The sequence below is a fragment of the Oryzias melastigma genome, linkage group LG13, assembly GCF_002922805.2.
Source record: "Oryzias melastigma strain HK-1 linkage group LG13, ASM292280v2, whole genome shotgun sequence".
Taxonomy (NCBI): domain Eukaryota; kingdom Metazoa; phylum Chordata; class Actinopteri; order Beloniformes; family Adrianichthyidae; genus Oryzias; species Oryzias melastigma.
The window spans coordinates 22397312-22407145 of NC_050524.1; positions in this window are offsets into that span (position 1 = coordinate 22397312).

Here is a 9834-nt window from a genome sequence, read left to right on the forward strand (position 1 = left end):
AGCCAATAAGGAGCTTCAATGGAAGGTTGGTTGGAAAACATGTAGGACACCGGCCCTCGAGGCCTGGATTTGAATACCCCTGGTATACATGAATATAAGCGTGTGAGCTGTAGTTGTGTACAGAATATTTGAGTGTGCCTATGGACAGGCCCCGCCCCTTTTGACTAACATCTACACCTGACAGTGATGATAATAAACTTCCAGCAACTTGTTGTTGATTCTACCTACTCGTACTTCATATTCAAGCTCGTACTTCCTTCAGCTCAGTGGCCTTGTGGTAGAGTGTCCGCCCTGAGACTGGAAGGTCATGAGCTCAGATCCAGGCTGAGTCATGCCAAAGACAAAAGAAAATATGACCTAGAGCCTCCCTGCTTGAAACTCAACATTAAGGGGTTGGATAGGGAGTTAAACCACCAAATAGTTCCCGAGTGCAGCTGTGTCTGCAGGTCACTGCTCCCATAGGGGATGGGTTAAATGAGGAGAATGAATTTCACACACCAAGGTGCCAAACCACTAATGTGACTTTAACTTTAACCCCATTTTCTCCCTTTTCTTTTGTTCCCTCAGGTAAATAAAAAAACAACAACTTAGTTTAAGACCCTAGGTCCCAGAGGGTTAAAAATAAAAGTACTAAATGTACAATTTTGTGTGCAATTTCATATCATGATTATTTGCAGATAATATGTGGCTGACAAATACAGTAACAAAAAAATAAATAAAAGTGATTCATTTTTCCAGTTTTCGGATTAATTAGTTAATTTTTTGTAATTGATTCCCGGACCTAGTTTTGACATATTACCTAAACTGTATTGATACTGTGTCACTCAATGCCGACTCCTGCTGGACCAAAAAAAAAAAAAAAAAATCATTGCAGCCAACCAAGTTAAGATATACAGATTAAGTAAACTGGTGTATACACAATATTTGTTATTGTTGTTGTGACCTCTTCATTCTCATGCCTCGCTCTGTAATGTCTCATCATTGAGGAGCTGTTTGTTTTCTGCTGCTATAAGGAAGAATGTGTGCCATACTCTACTGGTGTTACAGCGATGTGTGTGAAGTGACACATCACTCAAACCATGTTCATCCCTCTGCCCACTAGGATCATGGCTATGCCTTGCCTGCTTCTCCTACTGCTCTTAAAACCAAACTCAGTAAAGCCTTAGCCAGAGTGGAAAGTCTGGAGCGAGAGAAGAAGAAAAAGGGCGAAGACCACAGTCGAGTATTTTGGTGGACTTGAGGGAGAATAATCTGATCAATGAAGAGCTCAATGAGAAGCTCGAATTCTACTCAGGTAAGACAGAATGAACACTTTGAACTTCATGTAAATCTTATTCTTACAAACTTTTTTTTTAAATCTTTATTTCCTGAAGGGTTCTTCGGATTGACTTGATATGATATAAGATATGTTCCTATCTTAAGCTCTTGATTAACCACTGATTGTATGAATGTATAAAATGTGAGCGTCCTTCATCACAGATCAGAGCTCTGCAGACCTCTCCTCCATGCTCGCAAGCTTGTACTTTCTCTGCTCTGTCTAATAAATATTCTTGAAACCGTTTGACAACATTTCTTTATTTCATCGGATCAATAAATATTCCACCACAGACGCCCAATCAAATCACTCCTTCCTACCAAGAATCAGAATCAACCACGACTCAAGCATCTCATCCTATCAGCTCCTTCTTAACATTCTCTAACTTGGGTTTACATCAGCGTCTGTTTCCTCTCGCCTCCTTTATCTCTTGCTAAAGTAGCCTAAGTTTTAACTTGAGTCACAAACACTTCCATATTTAATTAATACAAATTTCAAAAACAATATGAAATAGTATGTCATTTGTTGTTCGTTTTACAGATTAAAAGTGCATCTTTGAAAGTCTTTATTATGAAGATGTCAAAGTTTTACACAACAATGGGCTGAAAAGAAACATAAAATTTTGCATAAAAGAGAAAAAAACAGAAATTTTCACATAAACTGGAATAAAATGCTGCCTTAAAGGCATTCAAGTTTTTGTGTGTGAATGTTCTTGTGTGTATTCATGGAAGGAGGGGATTGGATAATGGGTGGACTAGGTTTCTCTCTTTTTATTGATTTATTCATTTATTGTGTCTATTTCTAACCATTTTGAGCTGAAAAAGTATAAGATGCACTTTTTTATATAAATAAAGTTGGATTTGATTTGAACACGAAATGTTTTCAACTTGCAGCTCACAAGGCTGACCACTAGAGGGAGCCAGATGATACAGTGACTGTACTGAAGAAGCTGTTTTTCTGAATGAAACTGACCCTTCTCTTCCAGCTATGAAAGTCTCAGTGTTAGCTCAACATTTCAAAGGAATAAAAGGGAACATTGTCATATTTAATGAAATGTTAGGTTTAAAATAATCATAGCAAGAGTTATGATACATAATTCTAATACCTCTTTGGAATCGATCCATGGAACACTTTGTAGAGTTTAACAGGGATCCATCTGGTCTTTTTCTAACTTTTTTCACATTTTTTTTTGGTCTTTGCTTTTGAATGTATACATTTTTTTCCTTGTACATTTTAGACCTTAAATTGAATTTTAGTTATCAGATAAGCCCTTTTTATTAATTATTTTCGGTAGTAAGTTTTTACCAGGGGTTGTTTTAAGGTCTCTGACTGTGGTTTCGGCTTACGGGCCAAACAGCAGTTCGGAGTACCTGGCCTTCTTGGTGTCTCTTGGAGGGGTACTGGAAAGGGCCCCAACGGGGGACTGGGTCGTCCTCCTGCGGGACTTCAATGCCTACGTGGGTAATGACAGTGGCACCTGGAGGGGCGTGATTGGTAGGAATGGCCTCCCTGACCTGAACTTGAGCGGTGTTTTGTTGTTGGACTTCTGTGCACGTCATAGTTTGTCCATAACAAACACCATGTTCGAACACAAAGGTGTTCATCAGTACACCTGGCATCAGGACACCTTAGGTAGGAGATCGATGATCGACTTTGTAGTCGTTTCAGGCGATCTCCGGCCGTGTGTTCTGGACACTCGGGTAAAGAGAGGGGCAGAGCTGTCCACTGATCACTACCTGGTGGTGAGTTGGATTCGCTGGCGGGGGAGGAGGCCGGAAAGACTTGGCAGACCTAAGCGTACTGTGAGGGTCTGCTGGGAATGTCTGGTTGAGCCCTCCGTCACGGAGGTCTTTAACTCCCACATCTGGGAAAACTTCAAGCAGGTACCGAGGGAGGTTGGTGACATTGAGTCCGAGTGGACCATGTTCTCCACCTCTATTGTCTCTGCTGCTTTCCGGAGCTGCGGTCGCAAGGTCTCTGGTGCCTGTCGTGGCGGCAACCCCCGAACCCGGTGGTGGACACCTGAAGTAAGGGATGCCGTCAAGCTGAAGAAGGAGTCCTATCAGGCCTGGCTGGCTTGTGGGACTCCAGAGGCAGCTGACAGGTACCGGCAGTTTAAGCGAGCTGCGGCCCGGGCTGTGTTGGAGGCAAAAACTCGGTCCTGGGAGGAGTTTGGTGAGGCCATGGAGAAGGACTATCGGTTGGCCTCAAAGAGATTCTGGCAAACCATCTGGCGACTCAGGAGGGGAAAGCAGTTTTCTGCAGGCACCATTTTCAGTGCAGGTGGGGATCTGTTGATCTCAACTGGGTATATTGTCGGGCGGTGGAAGGAATACTTTGAGGATCTCCTTAACCCTGATGAGGAAGCAGAGGCTGAGGACACTGGGGTGGAACTTTCCATCACCCAAGCTGAGGTCACTGAGGTAGTCAAATATACAACTTGTGTATCAAAAGATTCAAAACCCAAAATTGTAAATTGTAAGATTTGTCCAACACAAGAGGCCTTTAGCTCTTAAGTGTTTGCTCAACTGTTGCCCAAGTTGAAAAAATAGAATGAAATTTGTCTCTAAGTTGTGAGTGGGGCTGTTGTCATGGAGCGACCCCTCCCCCATTTTCCATTACCCATAAGTTTACACACTCTACTGCTACCTTATAACCTAACATTACTGCTGCACCAAATATGGCGAGAAATATTGGCGCTATCCAGCCATTTTGTTTTGAGCCAGATACCAGCTCAGACGAGGAAAACAGATGGATTTGGACCTAGTCGTCCACGAGTGAATGCATCTGAATGGAGCGTAGCAGGGAGCTTGCAGATATTTTTTATGCCACAAATAAGCTCTTTTTCAAATTAGCTACATTTTCTTCATCTGCTCCCAAGTCACAATAGTTTAAATAAAGAAATACTCTGATATTCAATTTTAGCTTCATTGTCTTTAGATCTGTCCTCCATTATTAGAAAAATGCCACAAGGACACATTAAAAACACCAAAAACATGATTTTTTACAAGACTAGGTCTTCAATTATAACATATTTCCAAGTTTTAAAATGATCAAAATGTTTAATCGAAGCTTTTTCTGAATAAATAAACCAAAGTTTGATGCTTAAGAAAGTGCTGCCTTACTTCAAAATCCAATAAGTAACCAGACGTTCATAAAAGACACATCACAAATGAAAAGCCAACGGTAAAGATGTGCATTTAGTATGCATTATCTTTGTTGCACACAGTTTTACTTTTTCAATGTTTGCCGGAGAAAAAACAAATTTCAGTTTGTCCTCGGAGCTGCTCCAGATCCTGCATGAATACAAACAAGCAGCGTCAATATCAGCATAAACTGTCAAGGCTGTCATGGAGTCTCTGACTACCTGAATGCTCTGAAAACAGGCACACAACAGCTTGGGGGGGGACTGCTGCAATGCATTAGTTCTACCCCACAGGAAACACAATGATCGCATGCATAAAATCCCTGCAGAAATCAAGTTATGGATTTAAGTCACTTATTTCTTCAAACTATAAACTGTTCTGAGGACTTACTATTGATATGCGTCACATTCACTGTGGATTTGAAGGTGTTTTTCTGGATTCCATACATATTTAGATAATGTTTTTTTTTTTTCTTAATCCCAACAGTTTAATAGTTTACAATGCAAAACTTTGCAAAACTAATCCAATGTCAATCCATTTATGCCCCTGAATGTGCGTGTTTCTGTTGAAAAGCAGAGATAGACAAACCCTCTCAAATGATCAGTTTATTAAGTCTTAGAAAGAGTTTGGAAGAGTTCAGATTATACAATTCAGTTGATCATAATGCAGTAAAATAGTTTATTTTAAGGCAAAAGAAGCACCGTTTTTGCATTACTGTCATTTTGGCAAACAGTTTACAAGATCAGTACACATGATCACATGATCAGAGGACTCATTTAAAGAAAATGTGTTTCCAGGGAAAAATGATTCCCTTTACAAGGATTTTTAAAACTGATAACCATCTTATGTTAGACACCGGCTGTACAATGTTTCTATTAAGAAGATAAACATCTTTGAAAAATGCCTATTTCACCTTCATTATTGAGCTGTATTAAAAGGCTTCCTATGTTTTGTAGCACCACACTAAAAAAAAAAAAAAAAGATAATAAAAATCCACTTAAGTGAGTAAACATTATTTCATCTGACTATGACACACATATGAAGTAATAGCCTGAAAATGGCACCAGATGTGTTGCTGATGACACCTCAATAAGACACGCTCTTTGACAAGTTATGGCATCAACAGGTGTTGAATTCCAGCCAAATCAGCTGACTTACTTTGATTGTCTGCACACTTAACTAATGTAAAGTGTTGCATATCAGCGCAAAGAAGCTCTTTCTGCTACGGAAACTGTTGAAATTGTGATAAATTGCATAAACGGTTGAAGAGTTATGACGGTTGAAATAATGTAAATACTGTATCTAAAGCTCTAGCGTTACAGGATTAACGGTAATCTACCATGAGGTTGTTGATTACGGTTAATTGGTCCTGATAAGGCTGGGGTGTCAAACTCAATCACACAAGGGGCCAAAATCCAAAACAAACCTTAGGTCGCAAACAGAACAAGATAAATATTTATTGAACACTCTAAAACAAAACTTTTAAAACTTTAAAACCGTAACTTTTTAACTAAATTTATAGCATCACTTGTGATAATGCTGGTGTGAATGCTGTAAACTGAATGTGGCCGCTAAAGATGCCAGTGCTGATAGCTGAAGATGCTGAAATTAGCCAAAATGGCTAGTGTGCTGCTGAATATTAGCTAAACTCCAAAATAACCTAAAAAATCTTTGTCAATGTCAAAATAGTCCAAAAATCTAACAGAATTCACATTTTTAAAAAATTAAAAATGTAACTTTTTACCAGAAATAATAAAAAGGCAGGAATATTATTCCAGAACAAATCAACTTAAACCTGAAATAACTTTACTTTCCATAAAAATATATTTGTCAAACTTATACACATTAGACATAGGCACAAGATAACATCGGGCCGCACATGTGTGATAAGGTAACAAATAAAACTACATGCACACAAACTTTATAAACTTAAGTTTCATGGCCCTGAAGCAGCTAAAATATTCCATTATTTTCAATTCCGTGCCATCTTAGACACTTTCTGTACAGAGTTTAAGGTTTCTGTGAGGCCGACACAAAAAAAGTGCATGAACAATGTCCTCTCTGCCTAAAGAGGGGAGATCGGGTAGATCTAGTTATCATCTTCTGACTTCTGAAAGCGATGCATCTCTGCTGAACTTAGAAAGGGATCACAGTGCCCTCCAGTGTCCACTTAAGGAAAACGAAGCATCCAGAGACCTTTACATAATGTCACATGGCTGCAAGAATTTAAAGTAGTTAAACATCTAAGAGGCTGTGACTTCCTAAAGATGAAATGCATCATAAGTTAAAAGGTTGTGTCTAAAATGGAGTGTATTCTGTCTGAGTTGCCCTGCAGGCAGGTTCATCCTGTGACAGTCATTCCTCTGCGCTCCACGCCGTTCCTGCTGGAAGATAAGCTGCATCCCGTGCCTGGCTACAGCAGCATGTGACCAGCTTGTGATGCTGAAGTCTGCACAGATGACTTTCTGCCCCGAGCTTGATCGCACCGGTATGCAGGACCTGAGCGGGCCAAGAATGTGAAGGAGAACCACCTCCAACCCCTTTTGGTGTTCTCTTACTCTGTGGAGCACATGATTGTGAAGTTTTTACTTCTTGTGAGTTTAAAGTAGTATTTTGTACTTCTATATATGTAAAACGAGTTTAAAATTATGTAGTGGGCAATATACAGGGGCTTTCCATTCTAGTTATTATTTTCCTTTTTTTAGTATGGAAAAAACATTCTTAAAACACTTCTCTGTTTACTGTAAAATAACACTGGGATTATTGGATTGTTTTAGGCAGCTGTCAGAATGACAGTTATTTTTTTTATCAAAGCTCCGCCGGTGTGACTAACAAGGTGCTGCACCTGCCGGCTTTCTTCATTTGGCATGAAATCAATTCATCGTAGAAAGACGGAGCTGATGGATGACTAAGAGGAAAAGCAACTAAAATGAGCATGTTTTCTTGCTGGAGGGGAAACTAAGTGCTTTTTTCAGATACTGACATTGACTGTGGTAATAAAAGTTTCGGACAACAGCCTTTTTATTTACCAGTATTATCATCTATGCTAAATTCTAACACTTTTAACAGTTATAGTTTATTATAATACCTCCAGATGAAAACTCACTTCTGATTCAATTCAATTCAATTCAATTCAAATCAATTTTATTTATATAGCCCAAAATCACAAAAGAATTTGCCTCATTGGACTTCAAAATATAAACAATAGTTAAAAACTAAGACTAAATAAAACTGGTTATCCCTGCCATTGGCTGCAGGGTATCCATTAAAAAGTGATAAAGTTCCAGTGACATGGCTTGAATGTCCAATATTACTGTGCAGACTTTACGTGATAACTAGAACAACAGAAACTTAGAACATAGGTAAAAAAAATATTTTAAAACAGAATAAAATACAAATAATTGCTTCAATCTTTATTTCTTACATTATTGATCATAGTGTAAGTGGGTTATCAAGGTGTCCGTTATCAGATACTAATGGACTACACAGAGGCGTGGACTTTGAGAAGGCAAATATTTAACATGAAGTTCATCTCTGATAATGGACACCTCAATGGGCATCATCCCTTACAAGTTTTAAAACAATTATAAGCCCCCGGTTCAATCCAGTTGGTTAGAGGGCTGCAGGGTGGAAAAGTGGTTAGCACGCTCACCTCACAGAGAAAAGGCCATGGTTCAAATTCCAGTACTCCAGTTTTCACCCACAGTTCAAAAACATAATTCAAAGGTTATTTATTGTCTCTAAATTGTCCCTAGATGTAAATGTGAGTATCTGTGATTGTGAGGCCCTGCAAGAGACTAGTGACTTGTTTAGGGTGTATCCAGCCTGGGATAGGATCCAGCAACCATGTGATTCCAAAAATGATTCATCAGGTTTCTAAGATGGGTGGATGAATAATTAAACAGAGAAAGTATTGATGTAATAGGTTTTATATGTGATATTTGACTGTTTATTGTTCAAAGGGAAGTTCATTCTAAAATGTGCCTTCATCTATGTTCCTTCAGATTAATGGCTACCAAAAAACACAATTGATACTTTGTTGGAATTGACAAAAAAGCAATATACAGTATATATATGTATATTAAAAGAATAACGACAGAAGTAAAAAAAAATCAAACACTGGGTTTTAAAAAAGAAAAAAGTTCAAATCCCCTCCTCCAATCATCTATCGACCTATTTTCAAGGTGTTCCTTAAGGTCTTTTCAATGTGATTCTGCTCTTTTGTTTTGACCAAAAACCTGATCGGTTTCTCAGACATAGTTTCTGCAGACAAGGAAAACAAAGATGTACATGAATCTAGGCATGGATCTTGTCTGCTGCTGCTTCACAGCGATTTGAATACAGAAATATTCAGAAAAGCAGTTTTAATCTGAATTCAGATCTTGACCTGAATTCTATGTCATCCGTCCTCAGAAATATGCCTCAAAGACATGTTAAAAAAATACACATTTTTTATTTAATGACAACAGTTTGCTTGATTCTAAGTTTTTTTAGGATGCCTTTTGGAAACCGGAAGCTTTTCACCAGAAAAACTGAAACTGTAAAGGATGTAACTCTGTCATTGAGTATTTCCACTTTTACAAAGAACATCATTCTTCATTTTTAAACTGCTTCCAAAGAACTGTTCTGCCTATTTATGCATATGAACTCAGCCCAGAAATTAAACACTCCCTCAATGAGGCATAGTGACATTGAAATGCCAATTCACAAAACATGCAGTTCATTACTGCAAAAAATCTCGAGGAAAAGTGGGTTTCACATAATAAATGGTCCTGTTACATTTTTTAAAATTAAAATTAAATTCAAATTTCATTTTCTTATGCACTGAGCCACCCATCACGTAACTTATCTGCCACTAAGTGATGGATTACTGAACATTATCAGATGATAACAAATTCTGTTTCAGTTCAGGTAATAAATGATGATGGAGTGAGAGGGGTATCATATTAAACTCCCCTAAATCTGATTAAAACACAAAGTTATATCAGTTTTGGACTTCCTTATCCTCTACTCTCTCTCAGTCTGCTTCATTCAGTTACTAATGAACACTTGGTCATGCGTAAATTCCTGCACAGGCTGCAGATTGGGGGGTGAAAGCTGGAGGGGAAAGGCATGGTAGATACACAACCACAAAAAGTCCCATTTCTGCCCGAGGTACCATGGAGCAGAGGTCAGCTAGTCTGAAGACAAAGTAGGGAAGAAACCAAGAGTATTATCCTGAGCATGTGATGCTCATATTATTGTGTGTGGCTGTGTGCATGAGATCTTACACGTTTCCAGAGGACAGCCCCCCAAAGGGGCTCACAGGGTAGGGAGAGAACTGGAGACTGCAGGCTAGGTTCTATGAGAGAGGAGGTGGAAGAAGGAGCGGTT